This window comes from Peromyscus maniculatus, chromosome 8, assembly GCF_049852395.1.
Source record: "Peromyscus maniculatus bairdii isolate BWxNUB_F1_BW_parent chromosome 8, HU_Pman_BW_mat_3.1, whole genome shotgun sequence".
Lineage (NCBI taxonomy): Eukaryota > Metazoa > Chordata > Mammalia > Rodentia > Cricetidae > Peromyscus > Peromyscus maniculatus.
Window position 1 is genome coordinate 61,620,022 of NC_134859.1, and position 10,302 is coordinate 61,630,323.

General features: G+C 47.3%; 1 pseudogene; it reads left to right on the forward strand.

Moving 5' to 3' along the window:
• The first annotated feature begins 229 nt into the window (after positions 1 to 229).
• On the forward strand, positions 230 to 1,197 carry LOC102911795 (chromatin target of PRMT1 protein-like; annotated as a pseudogene).
• Positions 1,198 to 10,302: the final 9,105 nt, after the last annotated feature.

The following is a 10,302-nucleotide window of genomic DNA, read 5'->3' on the forward strand; positions in this document are numbered from 1 at the left end:
ATTATTATTATTATAAGACCTTTAGAATTTGAGCAACATCTGGCGTCCAACTTTTGGGGCACGAATTCACAAAAAAGCAACTTGCCTGTCGCTTTGCAGCCACCGGCACAGGCCGGAGCTGCACGAGGCCGGAGTCTCCACCCCACCTCTTAGGATTTTGTTTTGGACACCAGGTGGGAGTTGGTGGTGCCAGCTGTGGTGGCACAGACAAAAGGCAGGAGAGAGCCGCCCTGAGGAGCGGGAGGAGTGGCCATCCAGATACCCAACCCAGAACGAGCCAGCTTTGCATCAGGTTTATAGATAACCTGAGCGGTCCCTTGTCAGCTCAGGTTCGACTGGCCTGCCGCAGCCGTGGTGGCCACCCCAGGAGGAGCGCTGGCGTCCTTCTCCTTCGATTCTCAGGATTTGAAGATGGCTGCACAGTCAGTGCCGAGTGCTGAAACGCACCACCGAGACGTCTCTAAATGAGGGCTTTACTAATACGCCGAAGAACAAACAGCCGATGCCAGGGAATGTTCCGGCTTCGATGCCGCAGCAGCAGCAGCAGCAGCAGCTAGCCAGTGCCAGAAACAGAAGACTGGCCCAGCAGATGGAGAATAGACCCTCTGTCCAGGCAGCATTAAAACTTAAGCAGAGGGGCTGGAGAGATGGCTCAGAGGTTAAGAGCACTGGCTGCTCTTCCAAAGGTCCTGAGTTCAAATCCCAGCACCCACATGGTGACTCACAACCATCTGTAATGAGATCTGGCGCCCTCTTCTGGCCTGCAGGGACACATGCAGGCAGAGCACTGTAGGCATTAAAAAATAAACAATTCTTTAAAAAAAAAAAAAAAAAAAAAAAAAAACTTAAGCAGAGCTTCATGCAGCGCCTGGGTAAGAGTAACATCCAGGCACGTTTAGGCCAACCCATAGGTGCATGCCCTGGCCAGGGGAGCAATTGGAGGAAGAGGCCTACCTATAATCCAGGGAGATTATGTGGGGAACATGCCACCAGAACCCTGCTCCAAGGTCGGGGTATAATAGGTCTGGAAAGAGGGGATTTTGGAGGTCATGGCCCGGGGAGAGATTCCCTCACTCACCCTGTATTGACCAGGGAGCAGCTGGACAACCAATCGGATGCATACATGTGGAAAACTAAGGAACACTTGCTGAGTTGGATGCCTACATGGCACAGACAGGCGCTGAGACCAATAATTGAAGCCTGCCTGCCTGCCCACCTATTAGACTCTTGACATTGTCACCACATCTATAAAAAATAATGTTAAGAAAACGTGAGAAGAAACCTGACTGATGCCGGAAGGACCTATCACAGTAGGCTGTGGACTTACCTGTCACCAGTTGGCACATTTAGTCTGTCCCGTCTACTTTTTGATGCTGTGTTACAGGAAACCCTATTTTCCTTTGATTTGCCTGAGTTTGTTGTGTTGTTTATCCAGTCACCCAGACTTCTGTTTGAACAGGAATGCATTGGCCTTGTGAGGAGACCATTTTTCAGCCTCTGCCTCACCTGTCATATACTCTGACATTTAATATTTCCTCTGTTCATCTCTGTGATCCCAGAGAAGGTTCCCAGGAGGAGCCACTGTTCTCACTAATGTGTGGTCTCTGGGATAGACTTCTACGTCTTCCCTAAAAGCTTCCTGTCAATGGCTAAAACTAAAGGTGTGTCTGCTCTGTCGGTGGTGAGGGAGTAAATTGAAAATGTTGGGATTGCTTGATACCAAATTCAGAAGCCAGACAAATAATAACTGAATCTCTGGATTTGAAAATGCTGATGCACAATGCAAAAGGATAATTAGGCCATTAAAGGCAAAAGCAGCACTCTTGGAGGAATGGATCTAAGATACAATCAATATTGAATTCATGACCATGTTAATGCTTGGATAGGAGAGGTGATTTCCAGAGTTTTGAAGAAAAATCAAAATGTCAAATGTTTCAATTTTGGTAAACAAGGTCACCTAAAAAGAGACTGTGAACAGGGTGTTCCTAGAAACAATGATTTTGCTAAGAATAATCCCAACAGAACGCCCCTCCCTTCTGGAGTGTGCAGAAGGTGTGGCAAAGGCAGACATTGAAGTAGTGAATGCAGATGAACAAGGGACCGTCAAGGTAACCCTTTGCCATCGGGAAACACATTGAGGGGCCTCTCACAGGCCCCCATGTCAAATTCAGCTCAGTCGTTTCCTGTCATCGTGGAGGAATCTCCTTCCCAGAGCAATTAAAGAATCTAATGCCTATTGTAAAACACACACACACACACACACACACACACACACACACACACACACACACTACAACTATGGATGATAGAACAGCTATAGAGTAGAGAACAAAAAAATTCAGGAGAAAACATAAATCAAAAGCGATAAAGATTAACTTTGGAACCTCCTCAAAGTTAGGATTGGGGTAGGGTTTTGTTTTTGTCTTTGCAGCAAAATAAAAACAACCATCTTGAAGAATTTAAAGACCTTTGGACAAATAAACATTCAAAGAAGAAGGGGAAACTACCCTGAAAAAATTACCAAGGAAAAGAATAATCGGATCTAATTCGATTACTGAATTCTCCAAAAAGATGGTGGGATCCCACAATGACGATTCTACACGGACTATGGTAACACCCTCAAGCTGACAAACATCACCCAAAGATTGGCTTTGGACTACAAACTGCTGAGGACAATTTCAAGATGGCTAGCTGAGATGATCCAGCCTTACAGACTACTCTAGCCAGGACTTGAGACAAGCCCTGCACTTTCCCATTACAAAGAGACTGTTTATGCAGAGACTAGACAACAAATGATACAGCTACCTCTCCCAGGACTTGACAATTAACCCCCAATTTTTTTTCAGGATCCCTTAAAGATACCTTCACCCCCCCCCCCAGACAGCAGGAAGTAATTTTAAGAATACGATGTTCACATTCCCAAGAGGTGGGGTGGGTGGTTTTTGGTTGTTCAATGGGTTATGGATAATTGTCATTGTTTAGGGTGGTTGATTACAAGTTGTTATTAGTAATGGTCAGGGGAAAAAAGCTAAACAAAGATATTATATTTAGGGTTCTTGTTTGAAAAAAAGAAAAAGAAAAAAGTATACAGATATGATAAGATAAAAGGTAGATTATTGAATCTACTCTGAAAAAAGGAGATATAGAAATGATAGAATAAAGGGTAGATTATTGAATCTACTCTGAAAAGAATAAAAGGAGAATATAAATATGATAAGATAAAAAGGCAGATTATTGAATCTACTTTTAAAAAGCAACTACTAATTTTAAATATTTTACATTGGATTGGATTTTTGTATATTCTATACAAATTTTATATATTGTTACAAATTTGAGATTTTGTTTGAACATACTGTATATATACTTCTAATCTTGTTCAAGGTATTGTACCTATACAGTTCATTTAACAATGTAATGCAAATTGCTAGTCATTGAAAGTTCTTATTGAAAGACCCTAACCCTTCAGGCTTACATCCCTGAAGCCCCAGGAAAATGAGGAACTAAAAAGCTAGTTCCAAGGGCAAACTGACTCAGCCATTACTCAACCACCCCTGCCACAATGTAACAATGTAAAAAGATTTCTGTTAAGAGATGTGCTCAACTGTGACTGGGATAACTGCAAGAGTTCCAGGAAAGACCACTGTAACCTTTGTGTAATTCTCACTCCCACCCTGATACCCCCCACCCCCTTGAGGTTTCGGGAAGAATGTACATGAGGACGTGATTGTACCCGCCCTGTGATCAGGCCATGATCTTGTGAAATTAGTCTCTAGACATAAATCAATCGAAACGAAATTGTATGGGAATTGTAATCTTATGGCTTTTGTGGTTTTTTTTCCTTTAAAAGTACCCATGTGGCTGCAGTAGGCGCTACTCTTGCTCTCAGAACAAGAGGAGCCTGACTGTACAGCCGCATCAATAAACCTCCTGCTGTTTGCATCAACTGGACCAGAGTCTGGGTTCTTGGGGTGCCCACCCGAGAAGGTACCCTGGGTCTGGGGTCTATCACTTATTACCCACTAATTAGGATATAAAGAAATGAAAGTAGGTTGTTATTGCAATTAAACTTGTAGTCATATTAAGTATGTTTTCAAGGTCAAACAGATATATTTTAGATAGACAGGTCATCTTCAAACACTTTAGAGATCTAGAGAATATGGCATTTAAGATGTTCTAATAACATAGATTCTTTTTTTTTTTTTTTTTTTTTTTTTGACTGTGAGACATGTCTGCTCCTGGCAGTACCAATCTACTTCAGAGAAGATGATGGACATGGAAGAAACTCCATATGGAGTTTACTTTCTTTGTGGCAAAATTAACCACTGGGCAAGAAAGTGCCCTTGCCCCAACTGCTGACAGTCTGCTGTCCAAATGGACAAGCAGGACACAAAAGAAAGGACTGCCAAACCTTGCCAAGACAAGGTAGGAAGGCCCTTTAGAAAGTCCTGCTTCACAGATGAATCTGTCACACATGCTAGGCCTGTAGGCCAAAGATGGATGCCCCAACATTGCAAAGGAACCTTGGGTGACTGTCCAGGCAGCCAGCGGTTTCTGCCATTCCTCATGTTCTTTGGAAGTTGCTTGTTTGCACTTCCTGCTTACTTAGGTAATATTATTTCCTTCTTGGGTCTCTGAGAGAGTTGAAGATTATATAGTTATAGTTTTCCTTGTTAACAAATTCAGAAAAGAAAAGTGTATAAGTTTGAAAGACATCAAAAGATAGTTTTGGGTTGGTAATACAAGTTAGGATAGAAAGTAAATTAGGTACAACATTTTGGACTCACCAAAATAGGATACATAATGGAGTATTTTCTCCGAATTTGTCAAGTGTTTATGAACTGGACATTGTTAATGTAATTCTTGACTGTATATATTGTATATACTTATTGTATATAGTTTTTCTTATATTAGTTATAACCTTCTTTTATTATTTTAGACAAAAAGGGGAAATGTGGTGATATATTGTATACCCTAATAAAATCTACCTGAAGATCAGAGAACAGAACAAGCCACTAAATTAAACATAGATGCCAGGCAGTGATAGGACACATTTTTAATCCTAGAACTTGGGAGGCAGAGATCTGTCTGGATCTCTGTGAGTTCAAAGCCACCCTGGATTACATGAGATTGAGTCAATCTAGGAGAAAAACAGAGCCAGGCAGTGGTGGCACGCATCTTTAATCCCAGTACTTGAGAGTCATAGGCCTTTAATCCCAGCACTAGGAAGGAAGTGATATGACTGAGCGCGGAGAAAGGTATATAAGGCATGAGGAGACAGGAACTGAGTCCTTTTTGGCTGGAGACCATTCAGCTGAGGAATCAGAGACATTCAGTCAGAGGATTTGTGGAGTTGGTGAGGTGAGACATGGCTTGTTCCTTTGTCTCTCTGATCTCTCAGCATTTACCCCAGTATCTGGCTCTGGGTTTTTTTTATTAAAAGACCATTTTGGCAATTCAAGCAACAGGACCCCAAGGCCCCAGGACACTTACTTGCTGGTAGAGCACTCTGAGAGAAGGGAACGGAGCTACAGCATGTTTGGGTGATTGATTTGAATATGTGTCCAGATCTGCAATTGTATTTAAGGTTGGCTAGCTCCTGTGTGAAGTAAACAAATAATTCTCACCTGTGAAAATCAGTGCTACTCATTATCAAGAGGAATGATGGGAGGAATAGGTGAGGCTTAAGGCTGGGGTGTGCAGCCTTGGCCCCTTTCACATCCCTGTGGGGAACCCCTCAGCTTTGTCCCAGGTTGGGGAGGAGCCAGGCTGGGTTGGCTCTTGTAGAGGAGTGGGTGGGCAGTTTCGGGAAAAGCAGAGCCAAATCTGTTACTCCCACTCTGGTTAGGGGCTGCTTTGGAGACTTGGGCATAGCTCCCTGAAGAGCTACTCACTGAGGCCCAAGAGACTGAGTTCTTAATGCCCTCTGGGGCTTAATTCAAAATCAGCTCTTTCTTGGCGGGACTTTTGGCTGTTTTGGATTGAATGAGCCAAGGACTGGGGACCCAGAGTTTGTGGGAAGTTCAGGTTAGGGCTCATGATCCTTTGGCTTTTCCCTAGGGATGGTAAGCAGCTGGGCCTGGATATAGACATATCCCTATTGGTCTACCCATCTATCTATGTATCCACCCATCCTTCTGATGGGCCAGCAGTTTTCCTGTCCATTCTGTCAGATGCCTATCAGTGCATTGGTTTACACAAAATATCTACCATGGCTCTTTTCATCATCTGCTCAATGCTTTATCAGTGCATTCCTCCATCTGTCCGATCACTTGCTCACTTGCATTCCATCCACCCGTCCATTCGTCTGTCCACCCATCCATCCATCCATCCACCCACCCACCCACCCACCCACCCATCTATCCATCCATCCATCCATCCATCCATCCATCCATCCATCCATCCATCCATCCATATCCATAGTCATCCATTGCCATCCATCTACCCACCCACCAAAATTTCTTTCTCTACAAAAAAAAAAAGATTTATTTATTTTTATTTTATGTCTATGGGTGTTTTGCCTGTGTGTATGTGCTCACAGAGGTCAGAAGATGGCATCAGATCCCCTTGGAATTAGAGTTACTTATGGTTGTGAGCCACCATGTGGGTGCTGGGACTTGAGCCTGGGTCCTCTGGAAGAGCAGTCAGTTCTCTTAGCCCTTGAGCCATCTCTTCACCCCCAATCCCTACTTCTGGACCTCTAACCAGGGGCTTAAGACATGACTTACGCCTTTAAGGAGGAAGTGAACGGCATGGTCCCTAAGGAACACAAGACTGTTCCAGCACATTCGAGAAGTGTAGTCCAGGTAGGAGATATAAGGGGCAGATTTGCCAGGCTTTTGCCCTGGGACAGGCCAACACCTTGCACTTTCAGCCCCCCCAGCCTTGAAAAGCAAAGGCAGAGAGGAAGGAGCTGGCAGCTGGAGAGGAGGGAGGGAGGGAGGGAGGAAGGGAGGGAGGGAGGGAGGGAGGGAGGGAGGGAGAGGCTTCATTTGTCAGCTGCTCAGCAGGTACAGTCAGACTTAAAATGTCCCCGAAGAGTGTCTGCTGAGATGCAGGGGGTGAGCACGCTGAATTATTTCCCCAGTAATTGGCAGCAAAGAAACTGCGGGCATCCTGGGGTCTGCATCAAAGCTCAGAGCCTCCCCTGCTCTGCCCGCCCGCCGATTGCTCCCTGAAGATGCGATGTGGCAGCTTGGCTGTGGGTGTGCGGCCCAGGGCTCCTGAGGTCCACTTCTCTACCTGGCACTCTCCTCCCCTCTGCTTAAGGCACTGTGCAAGTGTGCGCGTGCATGAGCGTGCGTGAGCGTGCGTGCGTGCGTGCGTGTGTGTGTGTGTGTGTGTGTGTGTGTGTGTGTGTGCGTGTGCATGTGCGCGTGTGTGAGAGAAGAGAGACAATGCTTTGCTATCTGCAGAAGACAGCCTGGGGGTGGGGCCGGTGTGTGCAGCTTGGGGCTCTGACCATTGGCAGACACAGCCTCCTGCTGCCTGTAGAAACGGAAACTGGAGCCTCCCGGTCTTTCCCTGTAGCAGTTCAGGATCCAGTATTGCTGGAGTCTCTGCCCGCGGACCTGATGGGTCCATCTCTCCATATGGTCTGGGCAAAGCCAGTGGCTCTTGGTCTCCATCCCTCTGTATGGTGCTCTGGCTAGCACTCAGAGGGGGCAGTTTGACCTATTGGTCATGTTATTTTGCAAACAGTTGAATTTTCCTGTGTCAATATGTCCTAACATGTGCACATGTATGTGTACACATGAGTGCATGCCTGTATGTGTGTGTGTGTGTATACATATATGTATGCAGTTTTTATATGTGGTGTCCCCCACCCCAGTGAAGGCCCTTTCCACTGGATTTCTAGCTGGTAGCTGGGGCACCTCTCTAATAGGTGGGCCTTCCATCTGGTCACCTGATGTGGGGGTGGGAGAGAGTACTGGGGTGGCATACGGTGGGGGAGCCAGCCAGGTCACTTTCCAGCCTGGGCTCAGCTTCCTGTCTGCTTGGAGCCTGGTCTTAGGGGTAGAATGTTTCCTTTTTCCTCCTGCCCATCTTAGATTCATTGGCTGGGACCCCTGAGCCAAAAACCAGATTAACAAGAGAAAAGCATGACACATACATGGAATGTAAGGTTCATGTGACTCAGGAAACAAGGACATCCCCCCAGTGGTGTGTGGGGAAACAGTGGAGAATGGACAGACATGAATGAAGGTGTCAGGGTAGAGGGGCTGAGGGCACACCGTGGGGGCTCAGAGGATGTCTCCGCTTTCCTGCAGGATCTGGAGGGTCCCTCATGCAGATCTTCTGACTAGCTTCAAGCGGGAGGTCAGAGGTCAGGATAGGGTCAGAAAGGGCTTCCTGTGTGGGTCTCAGATTCCTTCCGTTTTAAGCACCCACTATACTAAGGTGCCGCATTTTGGGGTGGCACAGGCTGAAGTCTATTTTAAAACAGAGGATGAATTGGGGGGGGCAGTGTTGACAACAGGAACACATCCCAACCCACCCTCTGGAACTTCCCATCATCCCTCTTCACCCCAGGAGCTCTGGAGAGCACAACCCCAAACGGTTTCTCTCTCTCATTTCACAGAGGAGAGATGGAGCAGGACAATGGCAGCGCCAGGATTAAGGACACCCTGATGCACACAGTCAGGGGCTCACCAGCCCAGGCTGCCCTTCAGCAAAGAGTTCAAGGACTCACCTGGAGGGCTGTGGCTATCGCTGGGGCCTTATTTACAGAGTGCAAAGTTACTGTACCTGGGCAAAGTTACTGTATCATTTGCAGAGCCCAGGGTCTTGTCTTCAAAATTATTAAGCATTCCCAGATGGTAGCAGAAAAATACGAAGCATAGCATGGTCCCTGAGGTAGCACCTTTGCAGCCAGCACCAGGGCCAGCAGGACGCCAGCCATCTGTAGAGTAGCCCCAGGCTTCCGGGTGCCTACCTGTCCCCCAGTGCTGTGGGTCACTGGGGGCTGGTGCTGGGGCCTAATGGGGAGGCTCGAGAGACTAGCGCCTGAGTTGGAGCAAAGGCAGACCCCAGGGCTCTGCTGGAGGCATGCAAGGTGGCTCCTGGAGGGCCTCAGACGGTATACCCAGGAAAGCCAGCCTGAAATCCCAGCACTCAGGAAGCAGAGGCAGGAGGATTGCAAGCTCCAGGCCCCTTGGGCTGCATAGTGAGACTGTACATCTAAATAAAATACATAGAATGATAGGATATATCAATTTTACTCCCGGATTCAGATCCAAAAGTGATGAGTTAGAGGGGCATGGGCTAAAAGAGGGAAAATGCGGTGGCGGCGCACGCCTTTAATCCCAGCGCTCAGGAGGCAGAGCCAGGTGGATCTCTGTGAGTTCGAGGCCAGCCTGATCTACAGAGCGAGATCCAGGACAGGCACCAAAACTACACAGAGAAACCCTGTCTCGGGGGGGGGGGGGGGGGGGGAAGAGGGAAAATCGCCCCCCTGACTTAGCAGCTTTTTGTTCTTAGAAGGAATTTAGAGAACACACTGAGGAGGGGATTCCCTTGACAGGACCAATAGGGGCATGGGGAAGCCCAGGGCTTCTCTAAAATATCCAAGCACGTGTGTTTTTGGCAGACTCTCAGCCTTGGGCCCCTCCTATCCCCGATACTTGAAGCTGTTAGCTTTCCCTTTCTCCGCAGCTTGGTCATCTGTCTTTCCTAGATGTTCGGTTCTTTGTTTATGTCAGGGAACAAACCCACAGCCCTCCAGATGACCACCAGCAGCACCCTGGAATAGTTCTGGGGGTCCCTCCCTGATCTGAGAAGTCCTCTACTCAAGGTTGTATACCTAACTGCAAACTGCATAGGACTCAAATATCCATGACCCATCTGACACTGAGGGCCCCTTCCTAGCCAGGGGACCCCTTCCACCATGACTAGCACAGTGGGAGCCCCCAGTTAGCCCCACCTCTTCCGGGAGTAAGGAGAGTAGAGGCTTGGACTCCCATCTTTTACAGGAGGAAGGAGAATTCTCCCCTGAGAATCACAGAGGAGCCTAATGCTGCCACCCTGGCCTGCACCAAGAGGCAGGGCAAACCGAATCCCAAGGAACCCATCATCTCCCAGGGTGGAAGGCTGGGGGATGCAGACTCCCGATGCAGTACCCCCTGGGAACAGTACACCCGGGAAGGGTCCATGGGCAAGGGCACTCCTCTGCTCGATTGCTTCTGCACCCCACACTCAGATATTTGGCCCCTGAGGTGTGAAGAACTAAGTGCAGGCCCTGGGTCTACGCTGTTTGTAGGGAATGGAAGACCCGGAAGTCCCGCTCTCGAAGCTTTCTCTTTCCTG